The following is a 23,655-nucleotide window of genomic DNA, read 5'->3' as shown; positions in this document are numbered from 1 at the left end:
CTCACTATTCTCTCTTAAAAGTACAATCAATTCAGGATTCAAGAACGTGATTCATTTCATGCTTCACTCTGAAACCAGAATCATCTGTGTGTTCTGATACAAATGACCAAAACGATCCACTCAAAAATATCATTTTTTGTGCTTTCCTCGGCCACATATTTTATTGGGAGATATAACTATTTCTGACTCACGAGCTGGACTTGGAAAAGTTGGCACAAAATGCGCTGCCCAGGAGCTCAGGAACCGCCCAGGAGCTCCGTCCCACCACAGCTCAGACTGCAGGTCTCTAAGTTGCCCTGGGTTGAGAGCGTCTACCACCAGCCTCACCTCCCAGGCGGGCCACTCTTCAGTTACACGGCTCTGGACAACTTGTTGGCCTCTCTGAGCATCAGTTTTGCTAATCATAAAATGGGTTGACACCTCACACCCATTAAACTTAAGAAACTCGACCATGCCAGGTGATTCCCATCCCCTCCTGGGCCCTCTCAGGGGAGATACCTTGCCATGATGAGCGTGAGTCTTGGCGTTTTTGTGAAGCAAGGTGTTTTTGAACAATTCAGTCCCTAGAGATACAAGTCAGTATCTCATCTAACACCAGCCCGTGGCACCCCTGTGTCACAGGGCTGGAGGGAGAAGTTGTGGCAGAATATGCCACAATGTGCCACCTCCCAAGAGGGGCTTGAGAGCCTAGCCACAAGGTGGCAGTCACCTCTGCCCACCTGCCCATCATGGTTAGAAGCATCTACGCCTTGGATGATGACTGCATCTTCCCGACTGGTGACCCTCTCCAGTTCCTCCCCTGCTCCTCTGGGCTGTGCCCAGGGCTCCTTAGACACGGAGCCTGCGCAATTCCTCGTGGAGCAGAGGCTACTCGGCTCCAGCCTTCTCTCCCTGCACTCGGAAATCCAGGAAAGGCAAAGTCGACCCCATGAAACAGAATAGAATATTTCTGCTACACAGGCCCGTGGAGGCCTTCGCAGGAGAGATGCGTGTTGAGGGTGAACTTTCCACGTACAACCTGCCCCACACAGCGAGGCTGGCCACTTCCCCTCATCCATGCAATCCATTCTAAGTTCTTACACATGCTCTCCTTATTTTCATTTTTTTCACTGCTGGGGATTGAACCCAGGGCCTCACACCAGCTAGACTCTACCACTGAGTTACATCCCCAGCTCTTTTTATTTTGCTTTAATTAATTAATTACTTGCAGTGCTGGGGACTGAACCCAGGGCCTTGTGCTTGCTAGGCAATGGCTTTGACCCTGAGCTCTGTCCCTGACTCTTCTCTCTTTAAAACAACCTTGCAAGTAACAGAAGAAAATAAATCCACGCTAGTTAAAAATTTTAGCATCCTGTACTTTCTTCCAGAAAACAGTTACTGTGGAGAAACAAAAATGAAACCAACTCATTGTTTTTCTTACTCAACCTGAGACCCTGCAAGTGGTTATCTATAAATGAGTAACATTTCCCTCATTGCGAGCAAAAGGGGAAATGTAAATATTGGCTACATTGCCTCCAGAAGTTGTCACATATATAGAGTTTTGATCTTAAAAGTAATTGACTAAGAAGTAGTTGTTCTCTAAAAAGATCAGCTACTTCACAAAAGGGATATGGACAACATCTAAAATGTTTTAGGCTGAGCCACTGTGTACAAGGCTCCGTGTGAGTTAGCATCACTTTGCAGGTATCTGTTAGGACTATAATACCAGCTACACTCGCAGCCAAAAATAACACCTGGGCTGAGTGAAGAGCAGATAGAGCCAAGTCTCTCTTGCAGGTTGCCCTCGGCACCTTAAACCCTTCCTATTGGGGGCACTCTTCACCTTTGCCGTCAGTGGTCCAAAGTGCTCCACCCTTCAGGGCAGGACCCTGTGCCCCTGTACCCTGGATGCTCTTGCAAGCCAGATAGTCCACACAGATGCCATCCATCACTCCTGCCCAATACGTGGGCCCTGCAGGGTGGCACACAGGTCCAGGGATGCTTTGGAACCACTTGCAGAGGTCACACCTGGGAAGGTCTGCTGGCCTCAGAGGCTGTAGATCACAGGCCATATCCTGACCAGAAGCTTCCTGTGCAGGGCCTTCACTGAGCCTCAGGCTGCTGGCTTTTGGGCTCCTGTCCATTTTCTGATCCTCATTTTCCGGCTCAACTGTTGGTTCTGAGAAGTGACCAGTAGCCACGTGTCCAGTTCCATTCTCTAAGTTAACCAGAGCCACAGCGGGCACGATGCTGCCAAGAGCCCCACTGACACACAGAGAGGGGGGGGGAATGAGGATTCCTCGCCCATACCTACCTGGAAGATGTCGGTCATTCTTCCCTGATGAATAGGGCCAACTTGCGTAACCAACAGGATACAGCAGAAACACAGGAATGTGACTTCTGAGGCTAGGTCCTAAGGCCATGGTGGCTTCCTTTCTCTGGGGAAAGCCACATCTTATGGACGTACCCACATGGCCATGAGCTGAGCCCTTCTGCCCATAGTCAACAACAGCTTGCCACCATGGAAGGGGAACTTCCAACCACGGACAAACCTACAAATTGCTGGCTTTGGGCGGGTGGGACAGGACATGGTCAACCCTGTTCTAGAGCTCAGAAACTGAGACTGCTAAATACCATATTGGTGGCGTTCATAGGAACAGCCCCATCAGTACCCAGGAATGTGCATTTCCAAGTGTCTCAAGTCTCCCTCCAAACGTCTCTGCTGAAAATCGAGATGGTACTAGAGCCACCCTCCCTTGCTTTGCTCATTTGTGACCATGGCTGCTTTCCAGCAAGCTTAGCCACCATCGTTTAATGCCCAACGTCCTCGCTCGGATCTGGAATGTCCGCCAAAGTCTCGTGTGTTGGAGGCTTGTCCTGAGTGCAGCAGTGTTCAGAGCTGGGGCTGGTAGGGAAGTGATTGGGTCGTGAGGGCTGTGACCTCGTCAGCAGAAAAATCTACTGATGGATTCATAATTTGAACAGATTATTGGGAGATGGTGTAGGAGGTGGGACCTAGTTGAAGACTATGGGCCCCTGGGGGCATGCCCTTGGCGGACCTATCTTGTCCGTCCTCCTCACCCCATTCCTGGTTGCCACAAGGTAAGCAGCTTTACTCTGCCTCCCCCTCCCCCAGACCCACTGCCGCACCACGGGCCCGGAGCAATGGGGCCAGCCAATTTCCCACGAAATACAACCCAGCAGGTCCTGGTTAGTCACGCAGGTTTTTATTACTTGGGGCATCTAAGATTCTACGAGCACAGTGAGGGAAGGTAGCATGGGGGCACGCGGCAGCGGCTGTGCCTGACGGTGAGACCCTCTAGCCATCCAAGGAGCCATCCAAGGTCACTTGACCTTGTGTCTTGGGATCATCCTGGCTTCCCTCCCCAGCTTCCTTATGAAAGCAGTCATGCCTGAGGCTTGTCCTCACTGAGAGCCCAAACTCTATAAAAATGCTTGAGAGTTTGTTCTCAAGTGTTCTTCTATTTTTTTTCCTCAGACATCCACTTCCCCAGAGACATCTTATGCCGCACCCTGTGGTTGATTCTATGTCTACACATTGTGACAGCATTTAAGCTCAATGCACCTTGTCCTCATCATGGATGTTTTCCTGCTTAAGTCTTCTGCAGGGACATCACCCTGTGGCGCTTCTCTGACCCAGCAGGTTCCCTGCCAGGAACTGGGCAGCAGGAAGTGAGTGCAGGGGTTCAAGGGACCCAGTCTCCTTCTTCTCCTTTTGAACCCTAACCCAACATTCCAGAGAAACCTAGAAGTGAAATGTGGGGTTTGAACCCTCCATGATGGAAAGACGGAGTCTCCCACACTGGGATTCTTCATAGGATTTTTCTCAAAGCAAAATCTCTCTAGGGAGCCCTTGAAACCAATTCAAATGATTTCCAAATCAGGAGCAAATGGGCAAATTGTTCCATTACTGGGTCCCTCCCCCAGGCCCAGCACTCAGTGGAGGGTAGAATTAGTGGCTGGGGCCTAGGTCAAGGTGTCCCTGCAGCACCCTGGCGCTGGGCCCACGGGGATGGCACCGGGTCCTCCGCATGTGATAAGGCTCTCTCTGAGCTTGGACAACAATAGGGAGGAAACACCAGGCACTTTTTGGACTTGCTCCTCTATTACTCATTTCAAAGGAATGGCATGGCAGCCGCTGTGCCAGCTCAACTACCCGCTCTTCAGGCCTCTGCCCAGGGCAGGAGTGTGGGGAGGGGGAAACTGCGGAGGCATGAGGCCACAGTGGCCCCAGGGGCCCCAGCAGCCATTGGGGTTGGGCTGGGTCAGAGCCCTCGCTTGGCCCACTCCAGTAAGCTCAGGGGTCGGGGGCTCCCGGAAGGGAAGCCCTAGCCAAGCAGTGAAGTGGATGGGAAAACAGGAGAGGGTGGAGGGGAGGGAGGAGGGAGCAGGCAGGGCCAGGGCCAGGCCCCCAGACCAAAGCCCTCGGCTGGGACCTTGCTGCCTACTCCCGACCTGCAGTTCTGATCCCATCATGTCCCCCAGGATGGTCCCCCGTTTGTCCCAAGCCCCCTAACAATGCAGGGGCTCATCAGGGCTGAGCTCTGCAGAGCCAGCTTTTTGGGAGACACCTCCCATGGGATCTGGGGGCAGACAAAAGCTGGAGCTGGATTCCAAGTGCAGAGTCGCAGGCAAAGAATTCAAAGAACTGGGGGTCTGTCCACCGCTGCAGGCCCAGTGGAGCACAGGTCTCCTTTCTTAAGTGAATGGGAGGGCCAAGGCCGCCCCGTGGCTGCCCCGAGCCTGGAGGCTGTTCCATCATCACAGCTGTCTGCTGTACCATATCAGCCACCTATTCCCCTGTGGAGGGTCTCGATTGAAACTGACAACTCGTCAAGGGTTGGTCTCTCCAAGTGCTTCCCGCTAGTAACTCCCATGGCAAGGAGAGGGGCACAAATGAAGTGGACGCACCTCACCAAAAACAGATGTCCTTGATTCAGACTCACCATGGCCCTTTCCCTTTCAGTCTCAGCCATCAGAGCAGCAGTCTGCCCAGCGCAGGGCATGAGCCAGGCATCAATGCCCCTCTGCACCTGCACCTTGTCCCTCCTCCTGGCCACCCTTCTGTTCCTCCCAGTGGTAGAAAGTCCCGACCTTATTCTTGGATCCTTGCAAAAGCCCCTGGATTTCTCCACCTTGGAACCACAGGGGAACTCCCTGGGGAGCTCTGTGAAAGGGCAGGCCTCCCTGTTGAACTTGGAGCCAATCATGAGAGCAAGGCCCAGGGCTGCTCCGGAGTCACTCTGGTGACTCTGAAGTCCAACCCAGAGCCTCCCCGGGCTCCAGCCCTGTGTCTGCCCCTGCCCCGTCAGACCTCCTTCACCAGAGCCCTGTCCTCTCTCAGCCCAAGTGAAACCCCACATCCCTCCCAAGCGCCTAGAGCCCCTCCCAGGCTCTCCTCTCACTGTCCCAAAGTGAGCCTGGAGGCCGCCGGCTGGTCTCTCCTGACCCCTGCCTGCAGCGTGGCCCCCAGCCCCACACACAGGCACCGTTCCTCCATCCTGGCGATTACCAGTCGCAATCCCTTTGATCTCTGGTGCCCCAAAGCCTGGGTTCAAATCCCAGTCCTGGGGCCCACGACCCTCTCTGGGGCCCACTTCCTCCTCTCTGCAACAGGCCTGTGGCTACTCTCAGCGGAGCTGCTGCTGAGCTAGCCTGTGGAAAGTACAGACCACGTGGGGTTGTGTTGACTGGGAAAGCCTCTCTCCTTCCACGGGGAAGACAGGTTGTGAGGTCGCTGTGGGGTGGGGCCCGTGATTGCTGAGGTGAGAAGAAGGCAGGGCCCAGGTTGTGACATCCCACCACCAGACCCAGCTGCTCCTGGACCTTCAGTTGCCTGAGGAATGAGGCCCCTTATGCGCTGAGTGGACCTCAGTCCTATCTCCGTCCCTTACTCTCCCAAGATCCCTGACGAATGTGGAGCCCTGCCCCCACCAGCTGGTGTGGTGACAGCACACACACCTTCTCTGCTGGGGTCCCTGGAGAGAGCAGGGCTCCACACTCAGGTAGGCTCTTCAGGGGACTTTCCCACCCTGGCCCCTGGAGACTATGGTAAGTCAGACATGGACTGGTCCTTCTGCCTGCCACTAGGGCCCCCCACCTACTAGCCCTGGTGAAGCAGAGGGGGTTGCAGGGCCCCATGGACAGTACACACCACCAGTTCTCTGGGAACCTGTGTCCTGGTTGTGGGCATTGAGAGTCCCCCTCCGTAAGACTCCAGCAGAGGCAGCAGGAGCTCCTCAGAGGCAGGCCCGCTCTTCCCGGAGGGCAATGGCTCTTCTCAGGGAGCCTTTCCTGCCCCGACCAACCACTTCTCTTGTTCAATGCACTCTCTTACCACCAGCTCAGCCCAGCACAGTCAAACAGCTGAGCGGCTCCCACCCAACATCACCCTAGCCAGGAGCTTGGGGCAGTCACCCTGGCAGAGGCTGACTGCTCCCACTTAATTTCCAAGATGCTAAGCCACCAACGAAGTCATGCCCCTTTTAAAGGCATTTGCCAACTGCTACCACACAGAAAAGAAAAGGAAAAACAAATGGCTAAGTAAAATAACCAGGACTGATGTCACTGACTTCTGCCCCGCACAGCCCATCCACTCAGGATGTGCATTTGAATACAACAAGCCATAAATCACTTGTTAAACAAAAGCACGCTGCACACAAGACATGCACATGCTACTGCCTGCTGAGATTCCTCCTAGAAGCAATTTGCTGGGTGGAAACCACACCCAAAGGAATAGGCCCGAGCACTATCTAGGCCCAGCAGACAAAAGATGGATGCGCTGCAGCAGCGGGGTGATCATTTCTCACCTTGAAGTGCTGCTCAAGGCGGGAATGCACTTCCTGTTAAGCAAATACCCTGGGCTTTTGCCTGCTGGGCGCAGATGAGGGGCCTCCTTTCCTGAGGCCCAGCAACATAAGCAGTGCCTAGACTCAGGACGGAGGCAGGAGGGCTTAGTCTGCCAGCAGCAACCTAGGACAGGAACACTCAACCCCTCGGTCCCTGGAGCATGCAGTAGGACCCTGGGCAACTTATTTTCCACATCTTGTAGAAAACCATGATTCTAAATAGGAAGAGCAAATCAGTCAGCAAACTTCCCTGTAACATCTAAAACAAGAAGTAGAATTGGACTTTGGTTGTTGAAAACTGAAAGCAATGGGAAAATACCTGAGTCGTTTTGTTAAAACTGCAGTTGGACAGACCCCTTCCCTACCCACCGTACACCAGCACGGTAGCCAGGACAGCTGGCACACCAGCAGGCCGTGCCTCACCCTGCAGTTGAGCGTCCTGATGCCCTCTGCAGGGCCAGTCCAGGCAGAGGCACACCTGGAACCCAGGGATTTTATGATGGGGTGGGGCAGGCATGACTTTCTTGAACCTGTAAAAACTGTGTGGATGTGCATTTTCTACAGAGGGAATCATGGCATTCCTTAGAATCTTAGAAGAAGCCAATCTTTTTTAAAAAATATTTTTTAGTTGTAGCTAGACACAATATCTTTATTTATTTTTATGTGGTGCTGAAGATCGAACCTGCTGCCTCACATGTTCGAGGCAAACACTCTGCCACTGAGCCCCAGCCCCAGCCCAAGAAGCCAATCTTAAACAGGCTGGGAACTGCTGGTCCTTCAGCAGAGCCCAGAGTCCTGGAGGCCATATCAGGGCTTGCAGAATCCCAAAGACTTTCCCTCTCTCATGCCTATCCCCTCCAGCCCTGGAATCCACTCCACTCAGACAGCTGCTCTCCCCAGCCAGGACACATTACTTCTCACTGCTGGGCCAGGACTCGGAAGCTCCTCTGGCTGGAATGTTCCAGCCCTGTCAGATGCCAGGAAAGCATCCGAATAAACCAAGCCTTCTCTATTTGGTGAAGCACCCCAGGCCCCACCTCACAGGCCCATGCCACCTGCTGTGTCCTACCCCTGCATCCGGCCTTACATATATCACTCTCTGGAAGGGGTAGGTTCTGCCTCCCGGAGGCAGGGGTATACACTGTGGGTACTCCGTAAAGACTTGAGCTTTCCATTTGTCTCTTCAACATGATCTTACAGACTCTGCTCACATTTGATGAAAACCAAGAAAGATCCTTTGAAATAATATTGTTGGCTAGCTACGAAGAGGACTGGCTTGGCTCACTACAGTACAAAAGTATTAAATTCCTGGCTCCTGCCCTTTTATATTATTACACTGGGTCAGAATCAGAACTTTGCTTAAAGGAATCTAAGTGGTTAGACTGATAACATCACCAATAGATGACTGAACTCCAGCTGAGGCTTGCAATGTTGGCAAAAAGTAATTGATTGAATTACTGATGCACTTAATCAAGGGCTGCTTGGAGCTTGGGAAGGAGGATGCTGAGTCAACGAGGCTGGGGTTACTGTTTCAGAGAGTTCTCAGTCCAGCACGCAAAGGTTTAGCCATTTTTGCAAGCCATTTTTAGGACTGGAAAAACTATGCCTAAAAAAAGTGTTAATCACAAGGAACAATTTGACCAGCGGCAACGCAAGTTTTGAGATGACTGAAGGTGGCTGGAAACAGAAGTTTCCTTCTGAGAAGTAAACTTTACAGTGAAACCAAGACTGTATAGGAGTTTTATTTTTGCTTATTTAAGGAGCCGAAGTATTTTATTCTCTTTGGAGAACATTTGCATGCTTCCTATTCATTAAAGTAAGTATCCTAAGGCAACACTTTGTTGGCCCAGATCGAGTTACTATAAATCCTTGACTGAAATAAAAGGACACAAATATTCTGGCTTTTTATTAATTTACCCTGATTTCCTTCCCTGCAATTATGAGAAAGCTTCTGTTTCAGGGGCTCGAGGTGTTTGGGCTGGATTCTGTGCCTGATGCCAGCGCACATCCCCCATAGTCTCTGGAGCGGTCCTTGGCCATGCCTGGCTCCTTCCCTCCCACCCCATGTGCCAGGACACGGGGCTCCTGTCCGGGGTGACAGGGAATATGAAGGCAAGCCTCCTCCGAAGGCAGGCAGGAAGGCAGAGGCTGGGCCTTTCTCTCCCTTGTCCTGCTGAGTGTAGACCGGGAGGGAGGGAAGTGCGCGGAGGAGAGGCAGCCTGGGAGAAGCTGACTGTGCAGGAAGCACTGGTGCGAACACTGACCCAGAGCTGGTGTCTCCGGCCTCCCTGGTATCTGGACAGCGGCAGGAGCATTCTGTACCCAGGACTGACCTTGTCTCCAGGGGGGAAGCCGGAGGCCTTCCCACCTCCAGTTGCCCATCTTACCCCCCAAACAACCCAGCCCTGGGTGGGGGGAGGAGTGCCATCTGTAGCAAGTAGCCCTGGGGGGAGTGACATCCGTAACAAGAGCAGGGCCACCCAGGGGAACCGCCAAACTGACGTCTGGTGTCCGCCAAATCCAATGGAGCCTTTGTCCCCTCTCTGTCACCTAGCACCCTTCCCACCACCAACAGAGAGAGGGCTGTCACCAGGACTCCAACCCCAGCTTCCCTGAGGACACCCGGTCCTTTCCTTCTCATAGAAGGATTTCTACCCGTGCCACACTCCCACTGCAAAATAAAAAGCTTTCTCCCACGATGAGAATTTCAAACACACTGTCGGGTGAGGTGGAGGCAGTGTGGGAGGGAGGCCCCAGCCAGGCATCAGATCACGTAGGTGGGTGTCCAGCTTTGAGGCTGGCCTCTTTGAACAGGAGAAGAAAGGAAGGCCGGAGCTCCCGACGCATCACAAGGAACCACGTGCCGCGCTGTGCCGGGAGGGCACAACCCCACACTCAGCACGCACTTGTGCTGGTGGCTTCAGGGTCAAGGCCAAGGCTGCTGAGAGCAAAGAGCTCTGCAGAGGAGACTGATTAAAGCCCCATTGTAGAGACACAGTCTGAAAACACCAAGTCCTTTTGGAGTGAGAGACAAAATAAAAGGCATAGCGCGAAGGCCATTTAAAATAATACAGTGTAATCAAGCAGCTATGTGACAGGACACATGAAAATCTCAGTTGGACAAGAAAAAATGGAACTAATTTTCTCCCTAGTACAAAAAAATCCGTGACTAACGTCCAGCTGGAAACACCCAGATAGATTTAAGGACATTAATAATCAAAGATGGTGTCTGCGTTTATGGGACAGAAACCAACTGCAGGCCCTGAGCATAAAGCTGGAGCTCAGGTGGCCCCTGGCCCTTGGTGGGCGCTGCCACGCCTCTTCACACACCCTCCACCCAGCCTCATGGTAAGCCATGTGGCAATCATTTCCTGTTGAAGACTGGAGTCACACTTGGGTGGGGTGGGTGTCTTACCTTGCCCAGAGCCCATGACCACAGACCCCAATCAGCCTCGCTCCTTCTGCCCCAGAGGGCTGTTCCCCAGACCCAGGGTGTGCCGCCTCCTATGGAAAGCCAGTCCCTCCCCTGGACTTGCTCCTGTTATCCAGTTGGGTGGGACCATGGCTGGGAGAGCCCTCTGCACTTAGCAGCTTACCTCCTACAAGGAGGCCTTCATCTATTCATTGCTCCACTTCACACTCCACAGTGTGCTCTGAGTCCCGGCACCATGTGACCAGCCATCCATCCTGGGAGCTGGTGACAGTCTTGCACCTGTCCAGGGCTCACAGCCAGCCCCTACTGTTCCTGCGCTAGCCCTTCCAGAGGCTTAGCTTCAGTATTGCCAGAACCCAGAAACGGGTCCAAACAAGTGTTCTCATCAATTCTCCTTTTTTTTTTTTTATTTTAACCTAATAGACACTGACATCAAAACAACTCCCCCAAATATGTTAGGCTTTTAGTCAATAACCAAGGACCCATTTTTTTCTTTAAAGTTTTCCTCCTCCCATGGGGTTTATCTTTTCTCTGGGAGAAAGACCTCTTCAGCCCTTTTATTCCTTGACATGATACACAGTAATAGACCAGATTAAATTCTTTCTCAAATGTATTTGAAAGGGACTTTAAAACAAATGTCTATCCTTTAAAAATACTTTATTGGGTCCCTATTTCCCTGGGAATCAATATAAAAGGATATGTTTATTTGTTTTTCTGGAATATATTGTTAAGAGATTTTATTTCATAAGCTTCATCAACCCTTTGAAGTATTTATATAGTTGAAAGAAAGACATGAGGCCTAGGATCTGGCAGGGAGCCGGCTGCAGTAAGAGTTCAAAGGCTGTGAACCACATCAAAACTCCCCAGTGGGACACCTGGACGGGCAGACCTTGATGGGTAAGATTTGGGGAGCAGCAGCCAGAATCGAGAGAAGAAAAGGAGGCTGGCTTGGTAATCCCCAAACTAGGGATCTCCCAGCCCACATCCGGCAGCAGCACCCCCCGTCACACACCTGCATCTGCTGAGAATCAGCAACATGTCACCCACCCCTATTGCCTTGGGTGTGGCTGATCTAAAATCCCAACATCTAGAATACTGATTATCCCCCATGCTTCTTTCGTGGGGAAAACAAACAAACAAACTGCAAGTGACAAAATAATGAGAAGTTAACCCTCCAAAACAGATCTTTGATATATCTGGGGTCTGTCCCTAAAATTCACCACACCCACCAGCCTGCTCTCACTCCGTGTAGAGCTGGCATTCAGAGCAGAGAGAAACGTGGAACAGGGCAGGCAGCTCCAACCTTGGATCCATCAGCACACTGTCGGTACCCTTTCTGGGCCAATGGCAGGCAGGGTGAAATGTGGTCACTGCCCTAGAGCTGGGAGAGACTCAGGGGTGGCCTGGAGCAGCCCTCTCCACTGAGGTCAGAATAGCCAGCTCTGAGGGGCCGTCCACGGCTGAGTGCTGTTAGGCTCAGGTCTGGACTCTGCTCTTTAGTTGGTTCCATACGCCTTTTCCTGGATCGTGCTGCTTCTTAGTGCCGGTTTGGTTCACTTTTGCACTACCTCCCACCCATCCCAGTTTAATTCAGGTCACAAGCTCAGCTTAACGAGCACTGCCTCGTGGATCACTAACACGGGTGTTGACAGTGCAGGTTGAGGAATGGATTCATTCACAGAGCACAGGTAAGTGATAGCATTATGAGATGAAATACTGAATTGTGCAAACTTCACATAATAATTCAGATTATCATGCAAAAGATAAAATTATCTAACACATCACATCATATTGATTTGGATGTATATGGCTGGCATATAGATCCAAATCAAACTGGATGGCATACAAAAGGCAGAATCTATCTATTAATATGGATTTGGGCTTTGTTTATTTACCCATTTAAACCTCACTGGTTTTTAACATGTGCATTGCCCAGTGTCAAGTGTTTTGGGGACCAATAACTGCAATTTACTGGGTGATGGCTGCAGGCCTTGTCCTTTTATGTACCACTGTTCCTCTTACAACAGCCTTCCAGAGCAGGGATGAACAGTCCCACTATGGAGAAGACAACAGTGGGGTGTGAATGTTGAGTCACTTAGCCAAGGTCATGGCAGAGCCAGGATTTGAATTCATGCCTGAACCCAAAGTGCAAGCTTTGAGACACAACCTCCATGACTGCTGTTGACGAACTACTGGGACAAGCCACCAAGCAATCAAAATAGGGTCCAGTAAGTACTTTAGGATAGGCACAAATATCCTTCTGTGGAAACAAGAGGAAGAGAGATCACTCTTGGAGGGACCAGGAAGGCTTTATAGAGACTGAGACATTTGAGGTGGGCCTTGAATATGGGTCGGAGTTCGTATATGAGAAAAAGGGAGAGCAGGAGGCTGAGCAGCCTTCGTCTCCTAGGATCTGGAAAGTAGGGGGCTTCAGACAGGGACAAGAAACACATTTTCCCAATGGAAATGATGCCTTCACCTCTGCCATCACTCCTGCAGCTGCTGCAGCCCCTCACAGGAGGGTCACCCCCAGGACTCAGAGCTTGGGACCTTCTCCAGGCTTCCCTGGATGTGGAGCTGCTGAACCCGGTGCATGCTTGCCAGGTGTTCCTCCACAGAGGGAGAGGCAGGTTCTGCACCTGGCCATACTGACCACATCCCTTTGAGACTACTCTCACTTTGTCCCTGTTTGCCTCTCTGGGCAACATCACACACAGCAACCCCTCATTCACCTGCCACAGCTGATTTGGCCAGGGATGAGGGGGACTCTATTATCAAATCTAAGACCATTTAGACCCTTCCAACCACCAACTAGCAAATACCTGGTCTTTTTCAATCAAGTCCAGGTCTAGCTGTGTGCACACATGGGAAGTCTGTTGGGTGGGGTGGGACAGTGCAGATTCTCGGGCATCATCTTAACCAACAAAGATCTGGGCCCTGAAATTGGTCAGGAGCAAGCAAGGGTTGGGTGCTGCTTCCGACCTTCTGACTGGCAGCACACTCCCCACCCCTTGGTACTGCTCCATGCCACCACCTGGCCTTCTGCTCCCACAAGCTTAGAGCCTGTACTCAGAAGCCCAGCCCCCGCCCTATTCATGCTCCCATCTCTGCTGATTGGCAGAGACTGAGTGGCCCTGGTGTTCAGAGCCTGCATCGCCACCTACACCCGACCCTTTCATGCTTTTTGCTGAGTCTCCAGTTTTGGAAAGACAGCCCCCCCCACACACACACACAAATATAGTTTAAATGGCATGGGTCTTTATTTTGCAAGAGAACTTCATTCACCCCTGCAAAACCTTCCAGGTACCCTGGGTCAAGGGCACCTGGGTCAAGGGCAGAGCTGACTGGACAGACACAATAATTTCTAGAAACGGGATCCTTCTTTGCCCATTTTCCTTCAACTCAGCCACACACTCTTGACTACAACACAAGCTTGGGGCCATATTCTTTCCCTGAGTTTCTTGGATGGAAGCTCTGATAGAGTGGTCCTAAGTCAAGACAAAGCAGTGTGCAATTCTGCAGGTGTCACTGTCTAACCTTTCTAGAAGGATTTATCATGCCTGGAAGGAATTTAGGTCAGGTCTGACCAGGTCTCTGGTCTTGGCTCTGCCCCACCATCCTGTGGGTTGCCCAGCCTTCCCCAGATGGTCTCCGGGATCACTGCAGGATTGGCATCACTGACCCCTGGCTCTAGGAGCTCTGTCAGGTCACCCATGGACATTGCAAACACTGGTTGTCAAGCCTTGACCACCTGCCAGGGTCTCCCACAGGGTCTCTGAGCCCCCAGTTCACCCTACTCTGCCCCCTCCTTAAAAAGGCACTGGAAGACCAGCCCAGCCCCGGGAAACATCCTTTCAGCGCCCCCAGCCCCGCCCGGCCGGACTTGTGGCAACTCAGTCACTTTCTGGAAAGGCTCCAGTCTCAACCCTGTGCGCGCAGCCCTCAGCACACCCGCTGGCACCCCTCTTATGTCGACTGCGTTCACACGCGTCGCCCTGTCACAGTTCCCCTCGCGCTGTCGCCACCCTCAGACTCACACGCTCTGCTCCTGTTTACCGAGAGGGAGCGCGAGAGCTGCCGATGTGATCGCCAAGTTGGGCTGGGGACTCTGGGGGAGGGGACGCGTCGCAAGCCGGTGGCCAGGGTCGCTTGGTCCCCGGCCGCCAGCACCGGGCGCGCTTCGAGGGCAGCAGGAACCCGGCTCGGACCCAGCACCCCGGCGCGCAAGGTCTCCCGCGGCGGCTCCCGGGCGGCGTCCCCGGCCTGCTCGGGCGGCCCGGGGCACACGCCACCGCAGGGGCGCACGGCCACTCGCACGCACCGCGCGCCGCTCACCTCGGGGGGGCCGGTGCTGTCGCGCCAATCGCGCCGCCGCCGCGGCTCCGCATCTCCCGGGCGTCCGCCCGCCGCCCTCCGGGGCGCCCCGCTGTCCCCGCCGGGCGCAAGGGAGGGTCGTGGGGAAGCGTGCAGGCTGCGGGGTCCTGGAGCCGCTCCCGTCGCCTCCTGTCGCCCGCCGCCCGCAGCCGAGCAGGAAATTTGTCCGGCCGGGTCCCGCCGCCTCCTCGGCTCCTCGGGCTGCGCTCCGCGGCGGGGGCGGGGGCCCTGGCGCTGCGAGGAGCGGGGGCGACGCCTGGTGCCCGGCGAGAGGAGCGCACCCGGCGCCCGCCGTTCTGGGGCTGCGGCCCCGCCCGCCAGGCAGGGCCTCCGGGCCCTGGAAGCACCCAGGCTCCCAGGACATCCCCCTGCTCAGGCTGGTGCCCCTCTGGGAGCCCCTGGCCCTGCCACTCTACCTCGACCCAAGGGCATATGCGGATAAGACTGGGTGTGACAGGAACTCATATCAGCGGGAAGGGAAAACCAAGGACCTTCCTGTCCAGCCTAAGCCCTGGGCACCAGGAAGTGGCCTTATGGCTGGTACAGGGATCCCGGTAACACTCCTAGTTGGGAGAAGTGAGCAGAGCCGTGGGCATGGCACTCTCCTTCCTGAAGAGCCAGTGAGGGTTCCCTTGTGTGGTAGGAGAGGGCTTGGGGGTCACTAAGGCAATTTTTGCAAAATTGAACACCAAGAAGAGCAACACAGAAAAGGTCTGCGCCTGCTGTTTCCAGGGATTTTGTTCCTGGTGATTTCATTTAGGTTTTTTAGAGAGATTTCAGAGAAAAGAAAATTCCATTAGAGGGGCAGAAAGGATACCAAAGCCATGTGCCCATCTCAGTTGTGAACCTGTGTGTCTTGTCCTCCAGGTTGGGCCAAGACCTGGCCTTCATGAGGGATGCTGTTATCTGTGATAGGGACCTTGCTCCTTAGGGTTGTGGATGAGAAAACGCATGAGGGGATGGTGAGAAAGTGGCATTTAGAGATGTTTCGTACCCCACCCAGCGTCAATAGCCAGCAGGTAACTCTTGGGACAATTGGGGTCTGTTCACACATAGCTGCAAACCCAAATATGGGCACCTCCACATTTGATCTGCCCAGAATGTGACTCCCCTTCTATAAGGTGCAAACAGCTGTGAAGCCAGTAGAGAACCTGAGCTCAGCCTTCCTTCCCTGCCCAGTGCACACCTGTCCTGGAGGCCTGTCAAGCGCTGTGACACCAGCCAAGTGTAGGTAACTCAGAAAAGCCCAGCTTTAGGGACCTTCCTCCTGGCTCAGCTCCTTCAGGCTCTCCTGCCATCTCAGACCTAACTTACTCTTCCTCTTTAGTGATACCTACTCAGTCTTCTTACCCGTGGTTGCCTTGGATCCATCTCCAAGTTACTTGTCCCCTCTCTCTTCTCACTGCCTTTGCCTCTCCAATAACTGCAGTGCTCCCACAACTTCGGACCCATGATTGAAAGTCTCATTCAGAATAAAAGCTGACTTCAGGGAGCCGCTGCCTGAACTGCCCCTGCTTCAGGCACACTCCTTTCCTACCGAAGCCAGCTTCTTCTGCCTGGGGCCTCTTCCCTTCTCAGCACCCTCTTACCAGTTGCTCTCTGAAGATGGCCACACCCCTTCTCTCTACCACAGTCCTTATCATAATTTGGGGTTATTTTTAGGTTTATCTGCTCCCTTGGTGTCAGTCATTCTTTCTTCCCTGTCCCCGAGGCTGAAAGCTGCAGCAGCTGAGGCTGTGCCTGTCTCCATCCTCTACCCACTTTGGCTCCTCACACACCCCACGGCCTGGAAGAGCTCAGGGGGTGCATGCAGGCTGGGAGAGCAGAGGGATGGGCCCCCGGCAGACCTCAGTAGGCCACCTTGTCACCCCAGCCCAGGGGGCAGGCAGCTCCCTCCCGAGCCTTTTCTCAAGCAACAGCCCAGGTTGGGTGGGGCCAAGTGGCCCAGTGACATCATCCAGCTCTGAATTTTCCTGCTGCTACAGTTGCTGCAGAGCCAGGCTTCCGTACAAGAAGGCAATAATTTCAAAGCCTGATAAGCACAGTTATGCTTGTTAACACTGCAGGGCTGGGGAGGCTGAGACTGTGATCCAGAGAGAGCGAAGTGTGCTGCCTTCCTGAGACATCTGCCGTTGGAGTGAGCAGCCTTGGGAGCAGGAGGAGGAGGCAGATGGCTCTTCTCTTCTGGTAATAGCCTCCCTGTTGGACCCCAAAGAGCCTTCTAGGAATGAAGCAATGTTCCTTAATGTCTCTAACGTCAACAGACATCATGGCATGCAGATGTGTCACAGAGACTTATGGTAGGGTCTTATGGGTCCTGGAATGGAAGCCCTTGGACTCTTCTTGGCCATCTTCATTTCTATTCTTTGCCTCAAGGTCCTTGCTGCTTCAAAGTCAATTCCCCCATGCCCATCCTCGGCACCAAGGCCTCTTGCCATCCAGAACACCTAGCCACCTTCATCCTTTAGGACCTGAGACACAGCCCTCTCCAGCCCATGGCTTCTGCCTGTCAGAGCCCACCTGGGGCTTTCCTGATGCAGTTCCCACGTCCATGTCCCCGACTCCTTCCCACACCCAGATGTCCAGCTCTTCCCTGTTAGACACCACCCCAGGTGACTGTGGCTGTCACATCACTGGGAGGTACACCTTTTCCTCCACTGGACTGAGGACTGGGCCCTTGGGTTTCTCTGCAGTGCCTTGAGCTTCAAGGGCTCAGCTGGAATTCCAGGGTTGAGGCCAGAAGTGCTGTCTAGAAGTGGTGAGCAGGAGAGTCAGAAGGAACATGTGTGAAGCCGGGAAGGATTTGCTTTTAAACAGTGTACAGAAGGCAACATGAAATTCACCATTTTAGGAGGAAAAATCAGGTGTGATGATTGGCTGCAGGGCAGGGTGAGCAAGGACACTTTGAGACAGGATTTCTTTTGGGACCTGTCCTCACAGAGGTGGCAGTCAGGATGGTTATTTTGATCCTTGGAATGTACCAGAATGAATCCAACAGATCCAAAACTTTTAATTTTTATATAATCCCAATATTGTTCCTTCCTTGCTTCTGTTTCCAAGTTATGCACAAATACTGACAACTGTTGCCCACTGAAATTGGGAGGACAGGCCTTTTGTCATAAGATTTTTTTTTGCTTTTCCAAAGAAAGGATGGTCGTGCCCTACTGTGGGTCCCCAACAATATTTCAATTCTTTTTTCTTTCCTGGATTACTTTTCATTAAGGAGTATAGCAATGAACAAAGACAAGTCCACAAACTGGTGACATGGATACCCTAACAAAACACGGACACTTCCATTACTCTGGAAAGTTCCCTCGTAACTAGAAAACCCTCCCATTCCCACTCAACACAGCCATTGTTCTGATATCTGTCACCACGGGTTATTTCCCCTGATCCAGATCGTCACAGAAGTGTAGCATGTAGTGTGTTTTTTTCTTGTTTCTTTCATCTTTTGTGAGATCCATCCTTTATTGTTATATTGGTAGTTCATATAATACATCTTTTTCCTTTAATCGTTCTTAAAATTTTCTCCTTATTGCTTTCTTTCTTATAGTTTTTACTGAAATATGTCTTGGTGCAGTTTTCTTTGTGTGTATTCTACTTGGGTTTACTTGGGTTTCTTGCTTTAAATTGCAGTTTTCCTCAAATCTAAAGAGTTTTCTGCCATGATCTCCTCAACACTGTTCCCCGGCCCCTCCGCCACCGCTGGGCTCTAGCTGCAGGGGTAGGGGCTCCTAATACTCCTCAGAGGTCACTGAGGCTTTTGAAAATTTTAGTCTTTTCCCTTCCATGCTTGTTAGTTTGTAGAGTTTCTGTTGCTGTATATTCGAAGTCACTGATCTTTCCTTCTGCAGAGCTTAACCTTCTTCTGTTCAGTCCATCCAGTGAATTTTTCAATTCAGATATTCTATTTTTAGATCGTAGATTTTTATTTGATTATTTTCAAAATAATTTTTGTTTCCCTGCAGAGGTTTTCCATGTTTATTCTTATATCATCTTTTCCTTTAAATCCTCAAATGGGCTTATAGCAACACCTCTGATTGCTCATTTTAGCATCTGTGTTATCTTTGAGTGTGCATCTACTAAATTTTTGTTTTGTTTTGCAGGGGGGAAGCCCTGGTTATTTTTCTGCTTCTTTGCATTTCTCTCTCTCTCTCTCTCTCTCTCTCTCTCTCTCTCTCTCTCATTGTGTGCAATTTCTTGTGGTTTGCTGAATGCAACATTCTTGAGAGTCTAGACCAGTTTCAATTTCTGTTAGGATGTCTGTAGAAACTGTCACTTGAGGACCGGCATAGCCCCAGTCTCAAGGCACAGTCTCTCTGAGGTCTGGGCTGAATGCCTGAAGTGTTCAGCAGGCCTTTCCACTCTGGCTGATTGGAACTTCCGTGGCTCCAGTGCACTTCGGCCTCTGGAATCTCCAGGAAGCTCAGGGGCCTCAGCAGATGTTCTCTGGCCGGCCTGGGTCTGGTTCTGCTAATGTACAGCCTGGTGTTAGATGGAAGACTCTAGGGACTTAGACAACTTCTTGAGCCCCTGTGTGTGCAGCTACATTCTGCTCTGGTGTCCTGCCTCGCACATTCCAATCCGCAGTAGCCACAAGGCTCCCTCTCAGACCGTCCACTCAGAAACAAAGTGCTCCTGTGTGGAGCTCCTCTGTGCTGCGTTTAGGGAGCGTCCCCAGGCAGAAAGCTGGGCTGAGTGCGACTTCACTCCATGCATTTTATTACAGAGATAGATAGACAGATGACAGAAGGATCAGTTGTATATCCATTATTCTGTCATGGTTGCAACTGGATTTCCCACCTTTATTTTAAATATGTATTTCACTATTCTATGATTATCTGTGTGTGTTCCTTCCCCAGGAAAATGGCTGAGTCTGGCCATTTTTGTACCTTTGACACCTAACAATCCCCTTAAATTGTGCAGAGTAAATTATTTTTGAATGACTGAATTAATATTATATATTTCATTTATAAAATAGTAATTTAAATTTTATGTTACACTTGTTCAGAATTGCAATTATTTTATATAGTAAACGTATATGGTTATGTTATTTAAATGGCAGGTAACATTATATATATGTATATATGATACATGATATATATGTTTAAAGTGTATACACACACACACCCACACACACACACACACACACACATCTTGTAAAGTTAGGAACACATACACATGGCTTAAAATGCAGAAGTTTTAAAAAGCGAAGCAGTGAAAACCTAAGTCTCACTTGCTTCCTTATTTCCCAGACAACCAGTTCTGCTCTCCTGAGACAACGTTCCTCCAGTTCCTCCCCACCCCTCCTGGAAGGATCCTAGGAATTCACAAATATAAATAGTATGCATTTCCTGCTGCCCACATTGTGGTATACTGATATTTCCCTCTACTTAAACTTACACAGGTACATTGGAGCTCTGCAGTCTGTGTGTGGATGCCCCCAAATCTGTTTATGTCTGCTTCCATTGCAGACCACTGAGGCTGCTCTCAGTTGCTTTTCTAACACAAAATGCTATGAGGAGTCGCCTTGTTTGCTGCCATTTCACCCACACAAGCCTATAAGCAGGAGCAGAATTCCAGCCCTGGGGCAGATTGGATGTGCCTACCCATGCCATGCCTACCCACGCTGAGGGCAGATCCTTGCCCCCTAGGCCACTCAGGCTCGCCTGCTGCCTGACTTCTGGAAACACCCTCAGACACACCCCAGTAATGTTTGGCAGGTTCCTGAGTACTTCTTAATCCAGTCAAGGGGATCCTTAAGCTAACCACCACAGCAGTCTGGGCAGTGGCATTCAAATGACTGCACTTCTCGGCTGCTCTTATAACCAGGCCACCAGAGAGCAAAGGGAAGGCTGGCCTCAGACACTCACACTCATCCATGACAGTCCATGTGAAAAGGCCGTAAAGCAGCCAGAGCAACGTGCAGCAGCCACATGTCACCAGAGAATAAAGGCTGACTTCCTCGTCTGGCTGTGATGGAGAAACAGGGTCCCGAGTCACCTCCCAGTCTTGAAAACTCAGTAAGATGGAAGAAAATAACACAGAATGGTGTCCAGACATTGGCCATCGGTGGTGCAGGGCTGAGAGAGAGGAAGGAAGTGAAGGAGGCGAGCTTCCAGGAGGGGTTCCAGGCTGCTGTGCAGGAGGGGAAGCAAGACAAACGCGGTGGGCTCCGGAGTGGAGAGGAAGAGACCAGCTGTGAGGAGGCCAAAGTGGCCAGCACGGGTGGTGAGTCCTGGAGAGAGCAGAGCCGCAGCGGGAGGCTCCGGGAGCAGGGAGGAGCTCGTCTAGCGATCCAGCTGGGGCGTCTGCAGAGTGATGAGTCTCAAAACGAGTGCCCGCTTCACTTCGTTATATGTGCAAAAATCAACTCGAAGCAGACCTCACTTTAAATATAAGAGCAAAACTCTAAAACTTCTAGAAAACAAAAACAAAAACAAAAAAAACAACACAGAAAAACATCTTTGCCATCTTGGGTTAGGTAAAGATTTCTTAAATATGATGTTTAAAGCATAACCCACACAATGAAAAGATTGGTAAATCAGACTTCACCAAAGTCTTAAAATTGTGTTCTTCAAAAGATGTTTAAAGGACGATTTTTAGAAGATTTTATGTAAAAACCGGCAGGACCTGGAAATACCCATCTTGAGAGGAAAATTTCTGGTCTTTAAATACTGTGATTATTAATGCAAAAAATTAAGGAAATTAAATATTTATTCCAGACAATTAGAAAAGGAGGAACAAAATGAAGGACAGTAATAGAATAGCAGTAAAACCAAAATGTAATATTAAAAACCAGCAATCCCGAAGATGAAACAGACGTGTCGATAGGAACCGAGAGCACAGCAGAGACGGCCAGCTCGGTACCTTCCTGAGTTCTCAGTTCCACCCTTGCCCTGGGTTCTGGCTCTGATCAAATATACCAATGTGCTCTCAGCCAAATTTGCATTAATTTTTAATATGTAAATAACCTTAATGATTTCGGCTTTTCAGTACGTGAAAAGTGTAAGGCTGAAATATTTGATTACATAGACATATTAGACTTGAGTCAGTGTAAAGGTCTATGAATTCTCAAATACATGGCACGATTGAAAAGCAAACAAAGAAAGGAGTATATATAAATATGTATGTACATATGAAGATATATACATGTGCGATACACAAAACTGACAAAGGTTTACTATACAAAATTTTAAAAATAAAAAGAAACACCTCTGCATAGTAAATAAACCAACACTATAAACAGAAAACGTGTGGCAATAAATACACTTGGAAATAAACACATTAAGATATGTTAGCTGCCCGTGATTTAGAGAACCCCACACATCAAGCTAGTCCTTGTCGCTCGGCTTCTGAAAGAGTAAAGGCTTGGGTGGTGCTTGGTGGCAGGGAGCCTGGAACATGAGGACTCCAGCCAAAGTGCCGTTGGCCAGGCTTGAGACTAGATCCGACTTTCTTCTGTGCGTGCAGCGTGGACCTGGAGATTCTCCTGAGAACTATCCGGGGAAACGCTGTACAGTGTCAATAGCTTGAAGAAGTAAGGGGCGTGGCGCCATCATGGGCAGAGCAGTGAGGAGTGGAAGCCCACCAGCAGTCCCAGAAGGACTGTGTGGGAGCCCTGTGATGGCACCTGGCTGTGGACACAGAGGAGCGCCTGGCAGCTGGCTGAGGTTCTTTAAGGCAGATTATGAATTAGAACATGCAGTAGGACTCAACTTCAGTATAAATGTGTGTGTGGACGTAAAGACGTGGATGTGAAACCCATGCCCAGCTGCGGGTAGGACGAGTCTCCTGGGGTAAATCGTTTGTTCTTACTTTTTAAAAATTCTTGTCAGTCCTGTTGGAAATTCTTCTCGTAAGGAGCATAGGTAGTGTTAGTATCATGATACCAAATTATTTTTATGCTGGTAGGAGGGCTAGAAGGAAGAAACTTGAAATTCCACTTTACTTCTTAAAACTGTAGTCAAAACAAGTAAAATTCAATGGAAAAAGGAAAAAAAAACCAGTTTTCCCCAAACTATGCAACGCTGTGAGGATGTAGCAGTGAAGTGGGCACCCTCGCTGTGTCGGGGAGGGGTGGGCAAATCGGTGCTTTCTCTAACGAGCAGCAAGCAACAGCTTCAGTCCAAATTCATGTATTTTAACTCACTTCCAGAAAACTAGCTAGGAGATAATTAGAGACGGGGACAAAAATTTATGCCTAGAATCTTCCTGCACTATTCTTTTTCAGTCAAATCGAAACAACATAAATGTCCACAATAGTGGAGTATATGTGTACCTAGCTCCAATAGTGCATTCAACCCATGTGTGCTGTGTCTCCTGGTGCTGCTCTTTGGGAGAGCCTGGGGTTCAGTGGTGTGCACTGTACACGTGTCCACCTCCTACAGCAGTGTCCACCCTCACAGGAAAGACAGTGACCTCACTCCACATGGGGCTGTCCAAGAAAAGTGCAGGATGCCGAGGTGCACAGATGATATTGCTGTACAATGACAGAATGCCATGGGAAGATAAATGAGAAATATGCTGTGAATTTCTTTTTACCACCTCGAGAAATGGTGTGGGAGTTCCTCTGAGGGCCAGAAGTGACCTTTTAGAGACTATTAACCACTCAGCAGAGAGGACACGAGGGAAAAGCCCTGAGCGAGAGTGTTCTGAGCCGCCTGCACCAGAACACTAAAGCAAAACCTCTCCAGTTATCATTTAAATAGCATGCAGATACCATCCAGTTTGGAAGAGGAAATTTGAAAGACACACCTCCCTGAGAAGGTGTAAAGGTAAGGAGGTGTGACCCCACAGGACCTTTGACAAAGTCCTACCTAACCTCCTTAGGGTCTCTCTTGGGAGCAGTGGTAGGGAGATAACACTCCCCCCGTGAAGCACTTCTTGAAGGAGTGGGGCTTTACGCGGTGGCTGCTGGAGTCACCAGCACTTTAGGGGAAAGTATTGTCTCATTACTTAGGAATTGCAATTCTGTCCTGACATGGCAGACTGAGCTGA

This window comes from Callospermophilus lateralis, chromosome 15 (genome assembly GCF_048772815.1).
Source record: "Callospermophilus lateralis isolate mCalLat2 chromosome 15, mCalLat2.hap1, whole genome shotgun sequence".
NCBI lineage: Eukaryota > Metazoa > Chordata > Mammalia > Rodentia > Sciuridae > Callospermophilus > Callospermophilus lateralis.
This window is presented reverse-complemented; position numbering follows the sequence as displayed.